Consider the following 9948-nt stretch of genomic DNA (forward strand, 5'->3'; position numbering starts at 1 on the left):
TTCTCGGACGATACCAGATCGTACAATTTTATTTTAATCAGTACAGTTTTCATCCAAAAACACCATACAAAACATCACATCTGAATTTTTATTATTTAACTTTTATAACCTCTTCATTTTCAATATGGAGACTAGCATGCAAAAAAAAAAAAATGACATCCGATATACTCTGTGTGTACGGGACTTAAAGTGTTACTAAACCCAGGACCCTGTATTAACTATATTTGGTCCCCCACAGTACACTGAACATGGAAATGCAATTATTTGAGTAAATAACTGCTAAATACCTTTTCTCATCATCAGTTAGAGCAGTCTTGTGACTTCTATCAGTGTTCAGCAGAGCACTGGTTACAGCTTGTAGAAGGAGTTTTAATTCACCTGTAGGAGGATGCAGGACCCCTGACCTTTGTCTGGACAGTGCTGATTGGACCTGTGCTGATCACATGCACTTTCCCCAAGAAAATAAAAACTGTCTAGCAATACACACCAAACTGAGCATGTGCAGCTTGCCCCCCAAGCCTCTATTCTATGAGGAGATATTTAGGAAACACTGGAAAAAGGGGAGGATCAGAGAAGACAGGATCAAACATCCTTTTTACACAATGTGGAAGATTATCCCCGTAGGTTCCACAATGGGTATAACAATCATGCTTTACTGTATATACTGACAAACTTTACTGTTGTGGGTTTAGTAACACTTTAAGCCTAGATCCAAACAATAGTAAAAACACACATATGCACACAAAATATAAACGGACAAGCAATGTAATATGATCTGTCATAAGTATAGAGCTGTACAATTGTGCAAAGTATGTTACAAATTACAATTACAGTTGTTAAAACAAATTATATCCTGGAGTGTATGAGTGGAAAAAATAGGTGGGAACTAGACAAAACAAAAATCAAAACTGATATTTGTTACTTCAAAAACAATTCCACAAGGTTGAATGTATGCATGTGTGGTTAAGGTTGGATAATTAGGTTAAGTGTATGTACATATTCTTGTATGTAAAGTATAGATCCACTATACTTTCTTTTCAAGCAATGTTCGGTACATAGCTCCTCCGGGAAATTTCAAAATGTGCTCTACACCACAAAACAAAAAGGAATCAATGGTGCCCACATGTTGTTTGGAAACATTAAAAATGTTTCTAGCATTATGATTAATGGAATCACTAAAGCGTTCCCCTATCCTGATTCTAAGCGGTCTAGTTGTGCAACCTATATGTTGAAAAGCACATAGGCAGCACTCTATTACATAAACTACATTTTTTGATCTACAATTGATGTACTGTTTTATGGGATTAACAGCATCCATTGCAAGGGGTTGAGCACTCGTGCATTTGGCATGCTTGTCACAGTATCGGCATGTGTTAGGACTGAAATAGTAAGAGCCAACTATTGCAAGCCATGTATTGCATCTCTTGTGAGAGCTAAACATGCTGGGGGACAATATACTACTGTTTTAACCACTTCTTGAGGCCAACAAATGCAAAGATAGTACAAATATCCCCTAAATTACCCCTTTTGGAAAGTAGACAGTTTACGGTATTTAGTAAGAGGCATGTTGAGTTTTTTGAAGTTGTAATTTTTTGTCACAAGTTTTTGGAAAATGAAGAAATTCAATAAAATCTTACAGCCTAGATGCATAGAGGGACCCAAAATCCAAGGAGTACTTTTAGGCTTTCAAGAAGCATAAATTACGCATCTAATCTGACCACCAATCAAATTTATTGAGTCCCTGATGCTCCAGGACAGGCTAAGCACTCACAAAAAGACCACATTTTAGAAAGCAAACACCCAGTGTATTTTCTGAAAGTCATAGTGAGCCTTTTAAATTTTTATTTTTTTTTGCCAAAAGTGTTTGGAAAATGAATCAAAGGAAATGAAAATGTAATATTTTATACAAAGTTGTCAAAAAATTAAGATATTTCTAACACACATTATTGGCATACTTAGAATTACACCCTAGAACACATTCTTTTACTACTACTGAATATGGTGATACCACATGTGTGAGACTTTTTCACAGGCTAGCCACACAGATGGGCCCAAAATCCAAGGAGGACCTTCAGGCTTTCTAAGGGCATGTTACGGTATAAGGTCAGGTTCAGAGGTCAACTGCTACAGCAGTTGTAAGGCTTACCTGAAACCAGCAGGATTGGTACACCAGCGGGTCACCCTGGTAATGACGCAGGCTCACCTAAGGTGCGGGGTCTAAGTATCCACCGGTTTTCACCAGAGCTCCTAATGGTGGAGATGGATTTGGCTGCGTGTGAATACCAGGTCGCAGTCTCAGGATCACCCCACCAGGGAGAAGGCAGGCTGGAAACCAAGAGCGGATCAAACAGGGATAAGGCGAAAGCGGAGTCAGTGACAAGCAAAAATAAGTAAATATATATCCTCCTGCGCTTTTATGGTAAATACAACACTCAGCTATAGAAGCAGCCAACATCTATCCTATACCAAAAGGAGGACAATGAAAACATATATATAAAAGTGATGCAGCGCTAACAAAAGACCCCACTCATCAATTTAGAAAGGATCTTGTTGCATTGGTCAAGAAAGGAAAGGATAATAAGATACTAAATAAAAAAGAAGCTTTATATCTGGTTCCAGATGTATGCAGATTATTAGTTATCTACACTTTACCAAAAGTGCATAAAGACCCTTTGCATCCACCAGGGCGACCCATTGTCAATGGGATACAATCTGTTATGTCTAGGATGGGTCAATATGTTGATACATTTCTTCAACCCCTTGTGATTAAAACTAAGGCCTATCTGAGAGATACCAAGCACCTTATACAACTTTTAGATGGTATTAGTAGCAATGATGGTGTGTTGCTTGCGAGTGCAGATGTGTCTGCTCTATATACCATCATTGACCATGAAGATGCAATGGACTCAGTGGGATGGGGTATTGGAACATATGGTGACCTTCAGTGGTCACAGAGGAAATTTGTCTTGGAAAGTTTAGAGTACTGCCTCTCCCATAACTACTTCTGGTATAGGAAGCAATTCTATAAACAAATGAAAGGAGTGGCTATGGGGGCAAGGTTTGCCCCCAGTGTAGCCAATTTGTTTATGGCTCACTGGGAGGAAGAGGCAGTATATCGTGATCCCCCTAGACAACTGCTTTTGTATAAAAGATATATTGACGATATTGTCATTATTTGGGATGGAGTGGAATCTGATCTATTGAAGTTCTTGAATCAGTTGAATAGTAATGACAAAAATATTAAGCTTTCATGGGAAGTAAGCGGTACATCTATTAACTTTCTGGATTTGTGCATCTCTATTAAAGACAATAATCTGCATACAAAAACTTTTTTTAAAAAAGTCGATCGTAATGGATACATTCCATTAGATAGTTGCCATTTTCCTCCTTGGCTAATGAATATTCCGAAAGGACAACTAGTAAGACTCAGAAGGAACTGTACAGATATTAAGGATTATTATGAGCAACCAAATATTATGGAAGAGAGATTCTGGAGTAAAGGTTACCCTAGAGAAATCATTAAAAATAAGATTGCTGAAGTGGGAATGATGGCGAGAAGTAATTTCCTTTTGGATAAACCCAAAATAAAAGGTTCTGAGGATCATATGGCAATTATTCTGGATTTTACCAGTAATTATAAACAAATAGAAAAAGTATTTAAACGACACTGGCCGATCTTAATTACAGATCCCGCTCTTTCAAAATTACTACCTTTAACACCTATATATAGGAAGGCTCCTTCTCTTAGGTCTAAATTGGTCCGTAACGTACTAGACCCCCCTACTAAGAGTCTCAAAGTTACGTTTCTTGACCAAAAAGGGTTTTTCCCGTGCAAATCTTGTTATGCTTGTAGGGCCACTAGGGGTCTAAATTGTAGATTGTAGATTGAGTTCCTTCACAGCTACTAGCAATGGAAGGGCCTTTCAGATCAAAGATTTTATATCTTGTAAGACAGAGGGGGTCGTGTATGTTCTCCAATGCGGATGTGGCCTGCAATATGTAGGACGAACAAAAAGGCCCTTGTGGGTTCGTCTGAGAGAACATGTCCAAAACATAAAGAAGGGTTTTCCGAAACATAGTTTATCTAACCATTTTCGGCTTTGCCATAATCAAGATCCCTCCAGTCTTAGATTTTGGGGAGTTGAAAAATTTAAAAAATTTAAAAAACATTGGAGGGGGACCCATAAAGTGAGGTCTTTGAGTCAGGTGGAATCTAGATATATCTTTTTGATGGATACGTTTGCCCCTATGGGACTTAATATTGAGTTCGATTTGAACTGCTTCATCAGTGATCGATCATTTTTCGATACATTTTTTTATGCTGGTTTATGTCTGTTATAATGTATTAGGAGTGAGAGTCCATGCATGATCACAGGGGAGTTATATATATATTTCATTTTATTTTCATTCATTTTTTCTTTTATGGCTTTTTTATTATTATATTTTATATATATATATTTTTATCAAATTTGTTTCTTTATATATATATATTTCTTCGTTTTCATCATTTAGAGTGTATTAAATCAGGGCATGTCATGTGTTTATGGACATGCGTCTAGATTTATTTTTATATCTTTTTTAATAAAGTATGTGGTCTTCCACATCTGGTTTTAATGTTTTTCCCAAGATCAACATACCTCGTATTGGTATGTAGTAATTGTCTGGTTTTTTTTCCAAGTTGTTATCCTCCTTGTCCTATTGCGAGTATCAGACGCAATGGGAAAGTGTCTGTGTACACTGGACTACGAGAATATGGCCGCGATGGAACCGCCCACCTTTTTTGATTGGTGCGGTCCCCGGCCTTTATAAGGAAGTACTGTCGGCCAATCACGCTGTCCTGACGAAGTCACGAGTTACGTGACGCAACGCGTCGACGGTAATAGCGTGGTGACGTACTTCCGGCGTAGCGCCATTTTGGAACACCTTCTGATCATGCTGTACACCCAACCTATGGGAACTAATCGGAAATAAGCTACTGTTATGTAAGTGTATGCATCTCTGTTTTCTTGGCTTATTGTTACTTTCTGGCCATTAAAAGCAGTAATACACTATGAGGATTGTGTTTCTTTCCTCATCTATGAGCATATGAGCTTTCTGACATCTGAGGAGGGTACATTCCGTTTGCCCACTGGTCCGGCTGGAGACTGTTCATATTCATGTGATGACCGCCCATGCCATTTTTCTCTGAGGAGCTACTGGTTGGAGGGATCCAGAGGTGATCTGCATTATGCTTTGTGGCCCTGTGGGGTCATAGAGTGGAGGTGAGAGGCCATTGCAGCCAGACTGCCTTGGATCACGTTTGGAGTGTGCTGTGATTCACCTGCACGTTTTAGAGATATGAACTATGGACACTTTATTTTGCACTAAGCCACTATTATTTACCTGCTAAGGGTCAGGGTCTCTTCCATATCCCCCGGTGGATTTGGGTCATTTGTCATTATATTTATTGTATAACATATTCTTTATTGTTAGCGCTGCATCACTTTTATATATAAGTGACAAGCAAAAGGTCGGTCACAAACGATATAGACGGCAGCAGTACGGATGCGTGGGATATTGGCTGGAAGGCACAATAATCTGGCAAGGAGGAAGTGCCTGGACATGGCTTTTATAGGAAGTTGATGGGAGGAGCAAGCAGTTCAAGGCTCAAGACAAACAGGGCCAAGGCAGGATCATCCAAACGATTGTCAAGGGAGCTGTCCAGCATTCCCGGTAGCTCAGTGAGAAGAGTTACTGCCTGATACAGTAGAAGTCCCAGGTTCAAGTTCAGGCCCTGACAGGCCATAAGTTACACATTTCATTTCCTGACTACCTTTCACATTTTTGGAGGCCATGGAGCATAAGGTCAGTAGAAACACCCACAAAATTACCACATTTTGAAAAGCAAACACCCCAAGATATTCTCCAAGAGACATGGTGAGTCTTTTGAAGACTTAATTTTTGCCAAAAGTTTTTGGAAAATGAGGCGTGAAAATGAAAATGTATTTATTTTACACAAAGTTGTTAATTTAACAAGATATTTCTTACACACACCATGGGCATAATTAGAATTACAACCCAAGACACGTTATACATCCAAGTATAATGATACCACTTTTTCACTGTGTGGACTGATTATGTACCGGACATTGTATCTTGTGAATCACACAACTCAAATAATTTTGTCAGTACCAATGTAATGGTTGCCTCTGTACGAGTGGTCATGGAATATAACTTAGTGTTGCATCATCTATTGCAGTCCCTATTGTTATAGGCCAAGCAAGCCTAGCCTACTGGTACATGGTTGCCCCCAGGAATGCCATGTTCACTGGCCAAGAAGCATAGGAGGCTGAAGAAAGGAAGAACAAAAAAGTTCCTGTGGTTCCAGGAGTAAAATTGTCTGCAGGGGATGCCTGAGACTGGTGTTTTGTAGCACCATAGTCAGTCATATGTGCAGATGGATCAGTTCAGGTGGCAGGCAGAGACATGGTCAGCAAATAGGCAAAGGATCGGTCCAGGCAGCAATCAGAAATGTGGTCAATAAACAGGTCAGGCAGCAGGCAGAGGCGACACTGCATTGGTGTGGTGGTAATCAGAAACACTGCTGCTAGCTACACTGGTCTGGTGATAGTGGGACTTGTGTAGCAGTGGTAAGGAACACCACTACTGGCAAGGAACACCACTGCTGGCTTACACTGGTCCGGTGACACAGGGTCTAGTGTGGCAGCAATCAGGAACACTGCTGCTTACTTACACTAGTCTGGTGATACTAGGACTGGTGCGGTGACAATTAGGGACACCGATGCTGGCTTACACAGGTGTGGCAACATTGTGATTGATGTGGTTGTGATAAGGAACACTGCTGTATACACGGGTCTGGTGACACTAGGTCTGGTGTGGCGGTGATCAGAAAAACTGTTGTTGGGTGCAGTTGTCTACTGTGGTGACAATCAGGAACACTGATTCTAGCTACACTGGTTTGGTGACACTGTGGCTCGTGTGGTGGTGATTGAAGACATTGACTGGTTACATGTGAGATTGGGGGGTGGTAAAACCTTGCAATTGAGCTGCGGTTTTACTGCCCCTCAACCGCTACCCCCCCCCCCCCCCCTTAGCTGCGGAGGCAGTGGCCGAGGGCGTACCCATGCTACAGCTGCAATGCTTTGCTTCACAGCTGTTGCAGGAATTATACTGTACGCCGGCTGATTATGACCCATTTATGTGAATGGGTGTGTGTGAGGGGTCCAATGGGTTAAAACAGGTGGTGAGCAGGCACTACAACTCCTCCTGACCACCTGTCAAATGTTCTGTGAAGAGCATTCTAAACATCTCTCTGTTCTGATGGTGATCAGGGACACTGGAACTCGTGTGGCAGTGATCAGGGACACTTGGACTGGTGTGATGGTGATCAGGGACACTGGGACTGGTGTGGCCATGATTAGGGATAATATGACTGGTGTGACTGTAATTAGGGACACTGTGACTAGTCCTGTGGTGATTAGGGACACTGTGAGTAGATGGAGGTGATTAGGGACACTGATGTGGCAGTGATTAGGGACACTGACTGGCAGCATTGGTCTGGTGACATTGTACTGTTGTGGCAATGACCAGAAACAATGGCTAGTGGCACTGACATACAGTGATATCAGGGCAGCCAGCCATTGTACATGATCACCACAACAGCAGTACAATGGCACCATAGAGACACTGCAAATTTCGTTTTTTAAATACTGTCACCAGTGCAGTGCTCTGTTTTTTTTTTTACACTGTGATTGTCTAGACATTCACTGTATAAGCAATCACTGTATAATGCACCGTTTGCTGCATTCATGATGGCCTTGTTTACTAGATTGTAAGCTCGAAAGAGCAGGGCCCTCGAACCCCTCGTGTACTGTTTTGTTACTGTATTGTCTCATGTTCTGTCCCCCACTATAATGTACAGCGCTTAGCAAACCTTTTGACGCTATATAAATACTGTATCATAATAATAATAATAATACTGTGATCACTGTGATTGGTCATGATGATAACATAGTACAAAACCAATTTCATTGGCCCTGTACCATGTGATTTCTGTGACTGATCACAGAGATCACAGTAATAAACAAAGCCATTAAGAATGAAAGCCAGTGTTTAGTACTGTTACTGTGATTGCTGTGACAATCACATGGTACAGGGCCAAAGACATTGGCACTGTGTACTCTGATCTGTGATCCCTGTCATCCTCCTGGATCAATGCTTGTCCCGTCCGGCCATTTATATATAGTGACTGGGCAGGAAGCAGTTAGCAGCAACATTTCATACAGATGTTTCCATGTTCTGCATTCAATGACTGTTACAACAAACTGAAAAACTAGATGGTTTCTCTCTCTGATTTGAGAGGGATAAAGGGTCATTTAGCTATGTGTGCAATAAAGCTTTTTGCCTAGGGTACCAGTAAAAAGCGATTTTACTTAAAGAGGAACTTCATTCCCCCCTTTAGTGGTTCCACCCTCCCTCCTACACTGACATTATGGAACATGCACAGATGTGATGAAAGACTCTGTTTGGCATTTGGGTCCTGGCAAAGTCCTTTGGCACGTTTGCACATGTGCAAAAAGTTTGGAACTTCCATAATAGATGTCTTTGCATATGCATGCGGAAAATATGCTAAGGGAATATGTGCATGCACAGATGTGCCACAAGGAGGGGGGCCAGGTAAACAAACGTCATTCTCACCTAGGCACCACAAAAAAAAATCCAATTGATGGAGGGAGTAGGCAGGGCAATAAGAAACTTAGCTGAGGATGAAGATCCACTTTAACTTATTCCTCGCTCCCACAGCATCCTTACTTACAATACAAAACTAACAGTCCTGCATTGCACATGATGATAACATCACAGCGGCAACTACTGGCCAGAGCACTGAAGAGCAGAGACTGCAAGGGACAGGTCCCATGGAAGAAGGAGCATCCAGGATTGGGGGATAAGGCGAGTAAATAAGGGGATAAGGCAAGCAAGATAAGATTTCTAAGCCCTGGTTCACAGTTTCAAATTGCATGACAAGTTGCACCCTATTGTCTGCAATGGAACCTTTCTAATTGGCGTGTCTCTGACTTTCCAGTGCCGCACTAATTTGAAAAAAAATGTTCCTACACTGTTTTTTGCTATCTCAGGTGTGACTGTGCATGAAGTCACACAGATGTCAGCCAAGTCACACCTGAAGTTGTACTGACATGCAGCTTTGAACTGTGCAACTTCAAGTGAAGTTGCATGATTTTAAAGTCAGATTCAGTGTGAACTGTCAGTAAGTGTCTATTCATATATGTAAATATTCTGTTGGATATAGTGGGCTATTTTTTACTGGTAGGGAAACCCCAGGTAACTTCCATGCAAACAAGCTTCTACAACAGGAGGATGGGTGATAGGCTGAATGATGAGACAGAAAGTACCTTTAACTGTTGATAAACTGGTTCAAAATTAGAAGCAATAATATAAAACAGGTTCATAAAAAAAACAAAAACACACATACATGGTAGAATATGGCTATTTGCACAAACATATGAAAGATGCACAGACATGGACTCTTCACATCAATGTCTCTGTGAATTAATCAGGGTAACATGTGGCTACAAAGTCTCTAAGACTCACTACCTCAGTAAAACAGTGCAGCACACAGCTACTTGTGATTATCCACATGGACAGCATCCATCACAATAAAATCTAGGGTACTCTAATAGCAATTAGAGAGAGCTCCCCATACTATTTCTCATTTGGAGAAGCTGCATGCTATTAGTCTCTGGCGTTGCTGTCTGCACATTGACAATGGAGAATCTCAACTAGCCTCAGATCACTTGTCTGGCTACCTCTGCTTCTTCAGTTGTGGCATTTGTCTAAGCATGCTAAGTAAATGTACACTCGCTACACTTCATTCCACTTAAACCTGCTATGCCTGGCAAGTTTACAGACCATTCTTATTCATCCTGCAAA

The sequence above is a fragment of the Staurois parvus genome, unplaced genomic scaffold (genome assembly GCF_062004578.1).
Source record: "Staurois parvus isolate SC_StPar_1 unplaced genomic scaffold, SC_StPar_1.0 ptg000371l, whole genome shotgun sequence".
NCBI lineage: Eukaryota > Metazoa > Chordata > Amphibia > Anura > Ranidae > Staurois > Staurois parvus.